At 37.4% G+C, this 13,503-nt stretch overlaps 1 protein-coding gene across 41 annotated transcripts in view; it reads left to right on the forward strand.

Annotated features, from left to right (window-relative positions):
- SIPA1L1 (signal induced proliferation associated 1 like 1) overlaps positions 1–13,503 on the forward strand; it is a 213,894-nt gene that overhangs the window by 59,997 nt on the left and 140,394 nt on the right. For 3 of the 41 annotated variants that reach the window (XM_035540179.2, XM_050710710.1, XM_035540211.2), the window contains one exon: positions 2,298–2,355. The exons of 34 other annotated variants lie outside the window; for them this stretch is intronic. The gene's annotated coding sequence lies outside the window, so the exon portion shown is untranslated. Of the gene's footprint in view, positions 1–2,297; positions 2,356–7,006; positions 7,396–10,957; positions 10,976–12,592; positions 12,611–13,503 lie in introns of those variants that run through there. 4 more of the 41 variants (XM_035540186.1, XM_050710712.1, XM_050710713.1 and 1 more) reach the window with 4 other exon arrangements.

Genomic DNA, 13,503 nt, shown 5'->3' on the forward strand with positions numbered 1-13,503 from the left:
GGTATTTTCTTGTGCTCTGTGCGTGTCATTACTGCTAACTCCCTCAATTTGTTACCATTAAAACAGAGCAAATGCTGTTTCATTCATTGCTGGGTATAAAACATTTGCAAACAGGTGTTAAAAGTGTAAACAGTGAGATAGGAAAAGCTTGAAGATATGATGGGCAATATATCTATTTTATATAAACTGTAGTCTTTGCACCTAAAAGAAACCAATTTTTTTCTTTACCACTGGATTTTTTTTAGACTTACACCACAGTGATGAGTCTTTTAATATCTTTAATGCCCTGTTTCTACGTAGATCGCTTCTTTAAAGTAGCTTTTTTCCTCTATATGCCTCAAAGTACTCTTTCTATCCAAATTAATTACAGTCCCTGCCTGTCTCCTGGAATCTAGCCAGGTCTGCTGGAATGAGACACTCTGCACACCAACATTAGAATAAGGGAATGCAAGAGTCTGAAGGGTTTTTGCTGAGATTTGGTACCTGTAATGAAACTTATTCTTTGGGAAGCTCTTTTCCATGTAAGCTATGTTTCCAGGTCATACCATTTGACTGCATCTAGTTAAGAAATACGAGATTTTATTTATTTGCATAGTGTTTGTGGTGTTCTGGTATGTCTCTTGTCCTTCCAAAGCACCAGTAATTCACTTGACTGAACTTGTCATGTTCTGTTTTGGCACACGTGACAGTCAAGTATTTTCAAATGTGTTACTTCTCCATTTAAGTAATGTTTCTTGCCGAGGTAAACCCTCGTTTAAGTATACCTGCAGAAATGCTTTCAAATGCTCATTGAACTTTCTTTTATTGCTTTAACTTTGAAATATCAAAACAATGATTTTTTGCCATTTTTTTTCAATTTTGCTTTCTGCGTATCTGATTTTCTACATCTTTTCTTTAGGTACGTAGATGAGGACTGAACTGTATATGTGTCTGTATGTATGTTGATATGTGGAATAAATTTGGGAGTTCTGTTTCCCTGATAAGCAGCAGATGCACTTTAGGTGGCCTTCCATACTTTTGCTATTGCAGCAGCTATGCTCTTAATAGTTTATAATGCAAGGCCTAAAATTAATATTAATTTGTTTCCCTTTGTAAAGTTAGTTAACTCTTAAAGATGTAACTTGCTTTTGATAACTTTGAGACCTAGTGATGTCTTGATACGGTGGCACTGACATCTGACTTAGGTGGAAAATTTCTCTTTTTTCAAGAGCTGTGTATCTTCACACAGGAGCCTGCATGTCACATACCTGTTAGATCTATCTGTTTTTGGTGAAATCAGTAACATTGAATTGTTCAGAAGCGAAGTCATTGACATCATATGTATTCCTTTCCATCACCTCCCCCCCCCCCCCCCCCAAATACGGTATCAAGTCACTGCATACCATTATTAATTTATGGCCTCTTCAGGGCATAGTTGTCATTTGATAAGATCTGCTTTGGTCCACAGGGAAATTAATGGTATTTCAATCAGTAAGAATTATACCCAGTGAGAAGTATGCTAGTTATCCTTGCTAGGTCACAGACAATTAAAAATCCTTAATACTAGTTTGATTTCCCTTGTTTTAAAAACATTAATTTGTTCCCTAGAGCAAAGTATATCAGATACTTACAGTTAGTATGCCTTGTACATGTGACAATTATGCTTATAATCCAAATGAAGTCCCTTTTGGGACAATGTCTAAAGTAGACTCTTAAAACTGGAAACGTAATAAAAATGGAACTGAAAAATACCTTGAGAGTTGCTGAATGTATCACCTCTGTAATTATTTCATGGCTTTCTTTATAAGGTGTTATTTTTCCAAAATTTCTTTTTGGATGTGTACTAATAAAATAATACAACAATGAAGAAAAATATTTTATAATGTTGATTTTTTTTAAGGGGAGTTTAACATCTCTCAAAAGTGAGAGTCTTTGACTGCTAACAAGGCTGTCAAATACTTTGTGAATGATCAGCTCAAAGAATAGGAAGTCTCAGTTCACATATTATAGGACTTGGATTTAATATTTAAAAGAAAAAAATACTCAAAAAAAATATTTTTACTCTCAAATCTGATAAGTGTGTACTTAGCCTTTATAACCAGTGCTTCCACCTCCTGAAGTTTTGACTAGCAGTATCTGTGTTAGTTGTTTCATGTAGGTCTTAGTCCTTGTCATTTGTGCTAGATGCACTTTTATTAGACTCTGGTTTAATGACTGTGTTGGATGTTTTGTATTAGACCCTGGTGTACGTGGTGGTATGATAGAAGAAGATCTTGTAAGATCTTGTTTGAAAACCCAAATTTGATTTCCTTGTTTAGGTGTTGTGGACATAATTCTCAGCAGGAACAGAGGCTTGGGAAAATGACTTCTTGAAATGTAGGTGATTAATATTGAAGTTATCTGTGCAATTTTAATCCAGCATGAATTGACTCAGTTACTGCATAAAATTGTGGCGTTGTACTCCCCTGCACTTTCCCATCTAACTTTCTGCTTGCAGAGGCATTCTAGTAGCTATTCAGTGAACTGGCTGGAAATTGCTTTTCGTGGATGCTAACTTGCCAAAGAAATTTCAGCCTCCAGTTGCCTTGGCTCCCTTGATCTGGTTCACCACATCACCAACTGACTCTTGGTGCCAGCACATGAAAGGGTTGAGAGAGTGGGAAAAGACAGGACTGCTTTCCTCTGCAACTCGCACTTGCTCCAGACTGTAAAGTATGCATGGAATTATGCTGGAACAGACAGTTGAACCCTGAAGGCCAAAGCTAGGGTTTTGTGTGTCGCTTGGATGTACATTTCCAAGTGCTTTTTCAGACAAAGTGTATCCTTTAAGGCTTTCAGGTCTTTTTCTTTATTTTTTTAAGATGGTCCTATTTCAGTAGTGAGTAATTGGAGAGCTAGATGAGATCTTGTTAAAATACAGTGATACAAAATAGAGTTGGAATCCCTAACAATGACTATTAACTTGCATTTATATAAGTGTATAGTGCTGAGCTGTGGGGTGTCTGCCATTGGGGTGCTTGCAGAGGCTGAGCTATACCTGGTGAGCCCTTTGACACTTGACTTGTCAACCTCATTCTTTCTTTAAAATGCAGTAAATGTTCTTGTTTCACAGAAGTGTATGAAGAGGAATGCTTGGAGACTCCAATAAGGAAGTTATATGTAGAATATAGATGAGTCCTGGACTTTAATGTTGAGCAATGCCTTCCATAACCCATGCAAAACCAATATGCTATTATGTCTTTCTTTTTCTTCCTGTGGTTAGAGTAGTAAAGCTTATGCGAGTCTGACTGTGACCCAGTTAATGAGTGTACCAAACTTTCACTTTCTGTCTTGAAAGGAAAAAGAATAATTAATCAAAATCACAATATGAAGACAACCAGTAATCAGTAAATATTTAATTTTTCAAACCCGCGAATCATTGGAGATTGTTTACTCCCAGAGTGTTGTTGAGATTTACTCAGAATTAAAATAAAGTTAAATACAGTTTTTACTTATTTTTCTCTTGTATTTTGGGAACTTAGACACAGAATTAAGAAGGCAAATTCTCAAATGTGAGCGCAGGGTCAGTAAGTATTTTCTATGTATTTTCTGATAGCATTATCTGAATGCAGTACAAGTTCTGAACTTTTACTGCTAAAAGGCGTTGTCATGTGTTCTTATTAAGGCACCAGCATCTCTAACCTATGAAGATTGGTTGATAAACATCCTTTATTATTGTAAACATCCTCTTGACCATCTGCCAGCTAAGGCCAGAGAGGAAGGTGGAGGAAGGTAGAACCTTTTACTTGAGAGCTTGTTTTAAGGCCTATATCCCGTCATGTATGTATTTTATGGAGAAACAGATGGTTTGTGAAATCAGCTTAAAAAATATAACAGAAAAAAAAATCCCTTTGTGACTTCTGCAGCATGGTATTTGTGCTGTGAATATAAGCATGTTAAAAATGTTAACAACTATAGTTAAAGGTAAACTGCTTGAAAACCTTAAGTTTTTTTTTCCAATTTAAGATCATACTCATAAACTTTCTGAAGTCCACAAAAAAAATCTGAAAAAAGAGTAGGCTTCAGACAGCAATTTCAAGTAAGACGTTTTGCTGTTCTCCTGCTTCTTCCCCTTTCATTCCAGATGATTCCAGTCATTCCACACAGCGGTTGGTAAATCAGTGAATATGAATCATAATTTGAATTGGTGGAAAATTAAGTGTAAACACAGCATGCACGTTTATAGACAGTTTCTAAGAGTAGTGTTCTTGTAATATTCTCTTAATATCTGTGTGTATTTTGTGTTCATTATTACACTGCCAAATTAGCACAGTATTTGTTAGGCTTTGCTGACCTGAGCGCAGCCTGTGGTGTGCTCAGGTGGTAATGGTGCCTAGGCCTCATGGGTGCCTCTGGCGCTGCCTTCTGTCTTCAGCAGAAAGGAAAGGTTTCAAGATGGGCTGTGTTCAGGACTTGTGTTTGGTGTTGGCATCGCTCATCCGAAGGGCTTTGTTGTTGTTAAGTTACCTTTATTTTGGAGGGGTGTTTTGGATTAGTGATACTGACATTCATTGTTTACCTCTGATGTTCTTAGTTACAGCTATGGCTTCGTCCTGAAGCGATCATTTCATAAAGGCACTAATAGTTTTCCTATAATGACCATGCCTGGTCAGTTAAGATTTGATTGGTGAGGCGTTGAGGTTTATTTTCCATAACTCGTGCAACCAAGAGCGAAGTGACATGCGTGACCGAGCACACGGCCTGTAGGGCCGCGCTCCCCTGCCTGCATCCTGTGGGGCTGTGTTGGGTGCAGGCGAACACTGTCCTTCTGAGGTGTGCGCTGCCAACAGTTGGGTTTCAGGGCAGGCTTCAGGTGATAGGAGGGGTTTTCGTGTGCTGAGTGTAGATATGAGGAAATGAGCCCTTCCTTGTGCCTCTGTGTGCTTTGTGCTGGTTTGCTCCATGGGCTCTCCCCCGAACAGGGCAGTGCTGGTTTTTTTCGCACTTCTGCTCTGTGTGTGACTGTGGTGGTTGAGATGCTGCTGATGGGGAAACCCTTTTAGGTCAGTATCTTCCAAAGTAAGTGGTACCCTCAGAAATGTAGTAGACGTGTATCTTTAGACTTGGAGCTGTTCTCTTGGCAAGAAAAGACCTTTCAGTTTATTCACCAAATCAAAGCTACAATTAGCAATTATTCCATACCCAAAGACTGAGGTGATATGTGGGATGATGGATTTTTTTTTTCTGAGTTTCAAACACCCTTCAATGGAACATGCCAATAATGCTCAGTAAGTTTGAAACTGGGCAGCAAATTATACTTGTATGTAATTGCTAGATAATTCTTTGTTACTGACCTTTCTAAAAACTAGTGTAATCAGAGCAGTTTTGCATACGAATTATGAGATGATTTGCCACAGGTCAGGGTATGATCCCTTAACAGAGCACGCCAGTCTAGACTTGCTTGTCTCCCATCTCTGGGACACAAGGACTGTGACGGCTTGTCTTCGACTCCCGTTACATCAGTCGTTCTAAAAAGGGAAACTGCAATATGTGGTAACTAGATCTGTGGTGTTTCTTTCAAATGCTTCTGATGAATCTCTTGGAATAAGTAAAGCTATAGTGGAACCTAACTTCAGAGTGTATTGATGGGTTTCAAGCTTGCTTGTACCTGATAAAATTAATTTTTTATTTTTTTCACCTCAAAAACGATGAATAGTTGTTTGAGGTAACTAATAAAGCCCCTGGGATGAGATTTTTCATTTGGGTGTCTCATAGCTCCAGCCCTCTCTTTTGGCAGTTATCATTTCAGCAATATTAAACTGGATCTGCATTTTCCTACCAAAATTGAGCATTTTCCCCTGGGAAGCTCAAGGTGTGGTGGTGTGGCCACGCCAGCCTGGCACAAGCCCATGCAGCCCCTGGGAGGGCGCATCTTGCTTCTGTCCTCTCGCTCACTGGCATGCTGCTCCTTCCTACGTCCTCTGCCTCCAGATGATGCCTTGTGCAGAGCTGGGAGTTGATCCTGCTGAAAGCCAGCAATGCAAAGACATGCAAAGGCAAGTGCTCCCACAGCAGCACGCACATGCTTTATGATGGGCTTGAGTGATCCTGTGCAGCCTTAATAGGATGTTTCCAAAATTAGCTGCCACTTATGGTATGTCTGGTTTTTTTATAAACAGACTTTGTTAAAGTTCTGCTTGTACCCCAAGTTCCTGCTCTAAATTGTTTGAATTCCATGTGATTCATTACTAATGTTTTCTTCCCCATGCTTTTCGTAATCCCAGCTGAAGATAACCATCGTGCAGTTGCAGTGGCACTGTCATGTTGTTACAATTGGACAAAATCCTTTAAGACCTGTCTTAGGCTCTTCAAGGGCCTTGTCTATGGAAATTAAGGATTGCCATAATAATCCTATAATTTTTCAAAATAGGCGTCCAAACATATGGAAAGAAAATCTGCTGTTAGTTAATTCAAATGACCACAATAAAACTGAGAATGTCTTTTCTGTGAAGTATTTTCCTATTTCTGAAACAGGTTGAAGCTCTGTGTGTTCTCAAGACAATGTGTTTTAAAGCTAGTGTTAAAATGATTTAAGAATTTTAAATAAAACTTGCTGGTTTTCACAGCAGGTACACAGGTAAGCTTTTGTAGATAGGAATAATATGGACAGTATTTCAGAATAATTACTTGTCACCAGGATTGTTTGTGTTCAGTGTAAGAGAATAACCAATTTTTTTAAAGATGTACCTATGTCTATATCTAGATATTCAAAGATGACATGTCATGTGGAGTCCATAACTTCTACCTAATAGCATTCCTTTCTAGCTCTTGCTATGCAAAATTTTGGCTGCATGATATGAATGGAGAAATATTTCTATGAAAAACTGAACAGCAATGTGTTAATTTTTTCTCAAGATTGATAGTCTTTTTTTTTTTTACATTCAACTAGAGGAATGTAAACCTTTGCGGACATGTTTATTTAAATGAATCACTGGAACAGGTTCTTCTCAAGGCTTTTATTTAGAAGAGAAGTCATGTTCTGCCCCAGAGGGTATGGGGAAGCAGATGAAGAATTGATTTGTTCCTGTGTATTCTTGACTGATAGAAAATAACTCAAATGGATTAGAGACAAAGATGTAATTTGGATTGTTAAATTGCTTAAAAAGAAGTGCTGTTTTTTTTAATGGCTACAGTTTTTGTGCATCTGTTACTGATTCTCCGTATACATTTGAACTTTTTAGCCTGGCATGAGATTAGAGAATTTTACCTAAAGGAAATCTCTAGTTTACAGAGCTCACTTGATTCAGAAATGGAGATGCATAGGGTGCAAAGGAAGAGTGATTCTCCTGTTACTGCAGTGGGGATGAGCTGCTGAGAGCACTTTGCTCCCTTCTGGTGGGCCACTGCTGCAGGCAGGCGTGGCCAGCATCTGTCAAGGTAGAATATGGCTTGGAGAGGCCAGATGATGGTGGATTCTTCTTTGTCAGTATTATACCTCTCTGTGCCCACATCAATTTTAGTATTCTGTGCTGTAACGGCTGCATTTTTTGGAACTGCTATTTGGCTACTTTTGCTTGGTGCTGCATGTTTGCAGTTACTAAACTTTGTGACTGTTTTCTTGGAAGAGTGTTTTTATAAAGTAAACTAAGTTTTCTTTAAACAAGCAAATAGTTTATTTTTATTAGTTATGTTATCTTCTTATATGCTGCAGCTTTATATTAAGTCTTTTTTTTTTAGCTCTTGTGCTTGTAGGTTGTTTTTTTTCCTTTTAGTTCCCCAGTACTAATGAAGGGAGTACTTACTGAAGTGTAGAATCTCAATTGGTGGCAACATGGGAATATTTCACATGCTTCATTAAGATTGGATAACCTTGCTGTTTTGTTGGTACTTTATTTTTCTTCATAATTTATTTTCCCATATTAACTATTTCCTTATCTCAATTTCTTTCCTAGAATTGCAGTTTCTTTAGAAACAAGGGTGTCTATATCTTGGTATCCTTGTTAAAAATCATGAAGTAGTGTATCTGTCCTTCTTTCCTTGTATTCAAGAGTGTTAGTTGTAAAGTGTTTTAAGAGCAGCATTTGTAGATAAATACACTATTTTAGCCCTAGGTTTGGACCAGATTTTCAGCTATACGTGGTCAGTCTGGGCATAAATGGTTCTGTAATAGTGAGACCACCTTAAGAATAGTATTTGAATAATTATGTAGTGCATTGAAGGGAACTGGGTAATTTTTCTAGCCTTGTGTTCAACAGTTGAAGCTGGGAATAGACTTTCATGAATCCGTAATAGTTAGCTACATTAATAGTCTCTGGATTCATGAAGTACTTTCTTACATTTCTCTTTTGGTTTGGGTTTATTAAAAGTAATATGTTCAGAGTGTTCTGTAACTCTTCCCTGTCTTCCCACGCATAAATGAGCACAGAGTTCTCAAAATGTTACATCTCATTTTATTAGTGAAACTCCTGCAACCTTGGGATGGACAAGAATTGAGACAGATTCCAAAAGTTGTCTGTTCAGATAAAAATCTAGCATGGAAGAGTCTGCTGCTGTTCACGGCTTGGCATGCAGTTTGAGAGAAATTATATTAGCATTGCATTTTCTTTATTGTGAGTAATTTTGCTAATATTCTTGGGAATGTGAAAGTAGCTGGTTCTGCTGCAACTCAAATATTTTCTCATTTGGAAATGAATATAAAATCTAGCTTGGTTTTCCTTCACCCTCTCCTCAGATGTACCAAATTACTGTGTGTTTTAGGTTCAGGCTCTTCATGGAAATTAATCATTTGACCCCTGTGAAGTAAATATTATCTTCATTAATGGGAAAATTGCAGATCTGACAAGTAAAATTATTTGTTTGAATTATGCAGAGCTCTGAGATGTGGTTGCATTGATAGAATGTCTGTTTTCAATAACTTCTTCACAAAACTTAATGTAAGCTATAATAATGTTGTCTAAGCAGGCCTACAAATGCTTTTATGTTTTCTGAACTACATATATGACCAAGAGCATAACTGCGAAATATTGTTTACAGAACAGTTTATCTTGAAATGCAGATAAAAGAGCTATCTGCTGAGAGAAGTACGAAATAGTTTGTAATTTTCCTGAGGAAAACAGGACAGAAAAGAACTTTCTTTGATTTCATCTTAACCTGGCAAAGAGCTTGAAGGCCCTTAACTGGACAGAGAAAACCCCCTAGTAATTGAAATTGCCAAGTCTGCAGAGCAATTCAAAAGGGTATGAAAACATACAGAAAACATACAGTACCGGTGAGTTAGGAAATAACAGTTGATAAATTTTCATGAAATGTGTGAAAGATGGCTCCCTATTGAAAATGGAAGCCTTGGGTGTGGCAGGAGAGAATATCTTGATTCTTGTTTTTTTTTTTTTGTCTCTTTCAGTGGGATAGAAATAGTGTATTCTGCTTTATCACAAAAAAGGTGTGGATGAGTTTTCTTTCATGGAAGGCTTGTAATAGGGTAGAGAAGTTTGGTTACATATGCAGGAAACTTTCTAGCTAAAAAAACCTGACTTTATAGCCTAACTTTGAATGAAGGGTAGAAAGAGATATGGTTTATGGAGTGTGACAATTAGAGGTTAAGATTTTCAGTTTGAAATATGTCAATGCTTTTGAAGACTGAATAAATTTTTCTCAATGAAATGGACTGCTTCATATCCTTTTGGATATTTTGAAATAATAGCGAGGTAGTTAATGTTTGTTTCACTGAATGTTATGGGCACTTTAAATCTACTCAGCTTTTATTGTGAAGCTTGCTCTTGTAGCAGATATATGGTATGCACTCCCGGAGTGCTGTGAAGGGGTCTAGAGCCTTATAGGAATGCTGCTCACAGAACACATACATACAGTTAAAATCTAATGAAATCTGTTCTATGATATTAGAATCACAATGATATTAGAATCACAGAATGGTTTGGGTTGGAAGGGACCTTAAAGATCATCTAATTCCAACCCTCTGCCATTGGCATGAACACCTCCCACTAGACCAGGTTCCGCTATGCTTGGTTTAAACTCCTTTTTGTGGTAAAGGGTACAATAACAGAATTTCTGCAATTTGCCAGGGTATTGTGAAGGACAGGGGAAATCTAATTCTGTGTTTTGGTTGTCAAAAGATGTCACTACATCTCAGCGGAAGCAGCACACCAGTTATCAGTACACTGATGCCATTCAGCAAAGATGCTTCAAAGCTTTGGATTTGTTCACTGTTAGGCAGCTCTCTGCATTCTTGTTTTGGGTGTTTAATTTGCATAGCTAATGTATTGTTCCTTAAAGTATGTATACAGTTAGTTTGTCACAGTGCTGGTAAGAGCCCTCATAAATAGAGAAGCTGTTCTGGTCCTTTGCCATAGGTGTTAAAAGTTGGAAGACTCATATTTCTAATTGCCAATTGGCTGCTGAGTCACTTTGAGGAGATCCTGTTCTTTCTCTTGCCTTGGTTTCCCTTTTTTTTTTTTGTATTTGGTTTAAGGATATTTACCTTGTCTGCAAAGCACTTTGAATACTTATCAGTGGGAAGCTTCCTAACAGTGGCATATTTTCTGTTGTGCTTCCTCTGTTTTCATTGACCAATAGTTTTAAAACTCCAAAAGTGGAATTACAGAAGTCAGTTGAGATGCCAGCTCAGTTTTTCTTTTCTTTTAATGGCAGTTAGATGGCCTCAAATCACACGTGAAAGAAGAAAACAAATGAACAAAAAGAACCCCAACAAAATAGAAAAGGAGTGAGCTTTCAAATTATGAATTTGCAGATTATTTGCTGAATTTGCCCTTTATCCTTGTTCCTCCAATATTTTCTCCAACAGATATTATTGGCGCTTTGCTTGACAGCGGTAACTCCTGATACAGTGGAAAATCCTGTGCTTCTCTTACAGTTTAGCTGTGACGGGCTGAAAAACAAACAATAGAACAATATTTTTTTCAGATATAAACTAACTTGTAAAGAGGGAATATTGGACAGCAAAAAAAAAGAAAGGTGACTACTTCATTTAAAAAGTAAATGAGTAAGTGAACTCTGTTTGCATTTACTGTTGTTTTTCTCCATTTCAAACTTAACTACTTGCTTTTCTTACTTTAGAATGCTTCCTGTTGTCATTAATAACACCAGAGGTCACTTTTCCGTGATTGTGTTCTGTGAATTCCTTGATGTTCTATTTCAGTTGGTTCAGCCCTGGGCAAAAGTATTAGCTCATAGGTGAGAAGCTCTTCAAGTCAGCAGTATCTTCTTGGGACAGGTGTTTTATTTGTAGGATGTGCAGTTTTATTCAAGGTAAATGAAGTGCCATCTATACGCTACTACAGTCATGCTGTGTGGCTAGAAAAACTGGCCTCTCAAAGTGTGTAAGCCACGGTGATTGTGCATAATCAGGAGAGATTATGGCTTACAGCACTAAAATGATGTTGTGAACATGAGAAGAAGCCTTTTCAAGTATGATGAAATTAAAGGAAACTTATTCTATGACCCCTTTTGAGGAAAAAATGTTAAGAATTACAGTAACTGACTTATGTTGACACGGCAGCAAAGTAGTTAATGAATTAAATGCAATGTTACTAATTTTGATTGATAGTGTATAATTATGATGTCAAAGGTATTTGAATTCATATTAGACTGTAAATCTGTATTGGACTTCATTCTTCCCTTGGTGAAAGGAAAAAAACACACAACGAGAACCTAAAACTACCCCCCCATATACACCTGAGATGAATCATTTAAAAATTGAAGCATGATTCAGTTTCCAATCTTTTTCTGTACTGCTATTTTACAAAAAGTAAATGAGATGGTAAAAAGGTTTCACTAGTTCAGCTTTCCTCCTGGTTGGCAGTATCGCACTGAGAAATTCCTTAAGTTCTTAGTGTCTGAGAAGCGAGAGGTAAATATCTTCTCTGAATTTTGATGTTATTGGCAGCAGTGAATCCTCTGACAGCCCTCCATGCTCTTAGGGCTTTTTTCATTCTTAATAGGCTTGGTCTCATTGGAGATCTTAGCACCCGAAGGCAAAAGGCAGCCTTCCACATTACCTTGAGCTGTTCTGAAGAATGCAAAGAGGAACTAAAATATCATTTTACTTAAAAATGACATTTATGGAAGAATACAGGAGATCAGATTATTCTGGCAGTAGCTCTCATAGCAAATGTTCTTTAGCTTGACAAGCTAAGCATGAAGAGATACGCTTTATTAGGATGCAAATTCTGTGTATGTGATTGATTTGTTGTGTAATATTTTCATGCATTGTTTGGTTTATCAGAATTGTACATGTATTACTATATAAAGAGGCTTTACTAAAGTCTCAGAAATAGTATTTCATTATTCATGAGGATGAAAGTCAAGATGGCTGTAATTTCAAAGTTTAATAGGAGTCTATATATCTCCTTTTACAATAGATGACTCCAGTTTTCCTAAAACAAGGGGTTTTGCTTCTTGCTGCTTTGTACATCCCTTTATTTTTGTCTTTGTTCCTATGTTGCCTTATTTCTTCTCTTTGCTGTTTCATAGTCACTGTTTCAGATCCTGTTTTCCTGAGGTGGTAATGCTGACAAATTTTACACTGCCCTTTGATACTTCATCCCTGTCTACCTTCCTTTGCCCCAAGAATTTGTGCCTCAGTGACCTCCAGGAGCAACTGTCTTGTGTTTTAAGAGTAATTTAAAGAGTTTAACTATGACTTCTAAGCTTATGCTTGCCAAGTATGTTTGTGTAAGTCAACTGGCTTTGTGCTTTCTAAGATGCTGAATTTACCCGTCTTTCTGATCTGTATGAGTAACAGCCATTAGTGCTTAACAATCACATAGTTGAAAAAGGTGTATAAAAGTGGAATTTACTTTGTAGTAATGTTATTTATCAGTTCTTGACATTCAGCGTATTTAGTTGCAACATATGTTTGGCTGGAGATGAAACTTTGAGCACTGTAAAAGCTTTAGTTGGAGGTGGCCTTTCAGGAACACTGCTGTGTAGGCTTTTCTCTGTTGTGGTACTGTGGGTGCAGCAATTCAGTCATCTGCTAGCTACAGGGCTTTCAGAATACCAGCCTGAGCATCCAAGGCAATTGGGTGCTGAACTCCTGTCTCCTTTGACTGGAATCCTCACGCTGGGTTGCAAGCTGGTATCCAAAGCCATGGGAGCAACATGCAATGCATCATCTTATTTTTATTGACGTCTGTTGGTGAAACTTGTCCCAGCTGTCTTCGTTCCTGTGATAGTAATTACAGTAATAATCAGCTAACACGCTAATGTCAACAGCCTTTTGTTTTTATTATGAAGAGAGAGACAGACCTATTAAAAATATTTTCATAGCTGTATGATGACACAAGAGCACTGTGTGTAGAGTTCTTTGTTTAGAAATTATAATGCATAGGTGTTGCTTTCCTAAAGAAAAAGGGGGAGGATGTTTTCCACTGATGCTTGTTCCTTCTTTCTTTTGAAAATCTGGATTAGGTAACAGGCCTTTTGGGATCTCCTATTAAATTTTCTTGTGAGATGAATCAACTTGGAGGCTGCTGAGGCTATGGAGGAAAATATTTTTTAAAATGTTTT

The sequence above is a fragment of the Cygnus atratus genome, chromosome 5, assembly GCF_013377495.2.
Source record: "Cygnus atratus isolate AKBS03 ecotype Queensland, Australia chromosome 5, CAtr_DNAZoo_HiC_assembly, whole genome shotgun sequence".
Classification (NCBI taxonomy): domain Eukaryota; kingdom Metazoa; phylum Chordata; class Aves; order Anseriformes; family Anatidae; genus Cygnus; species Cygnus atratus.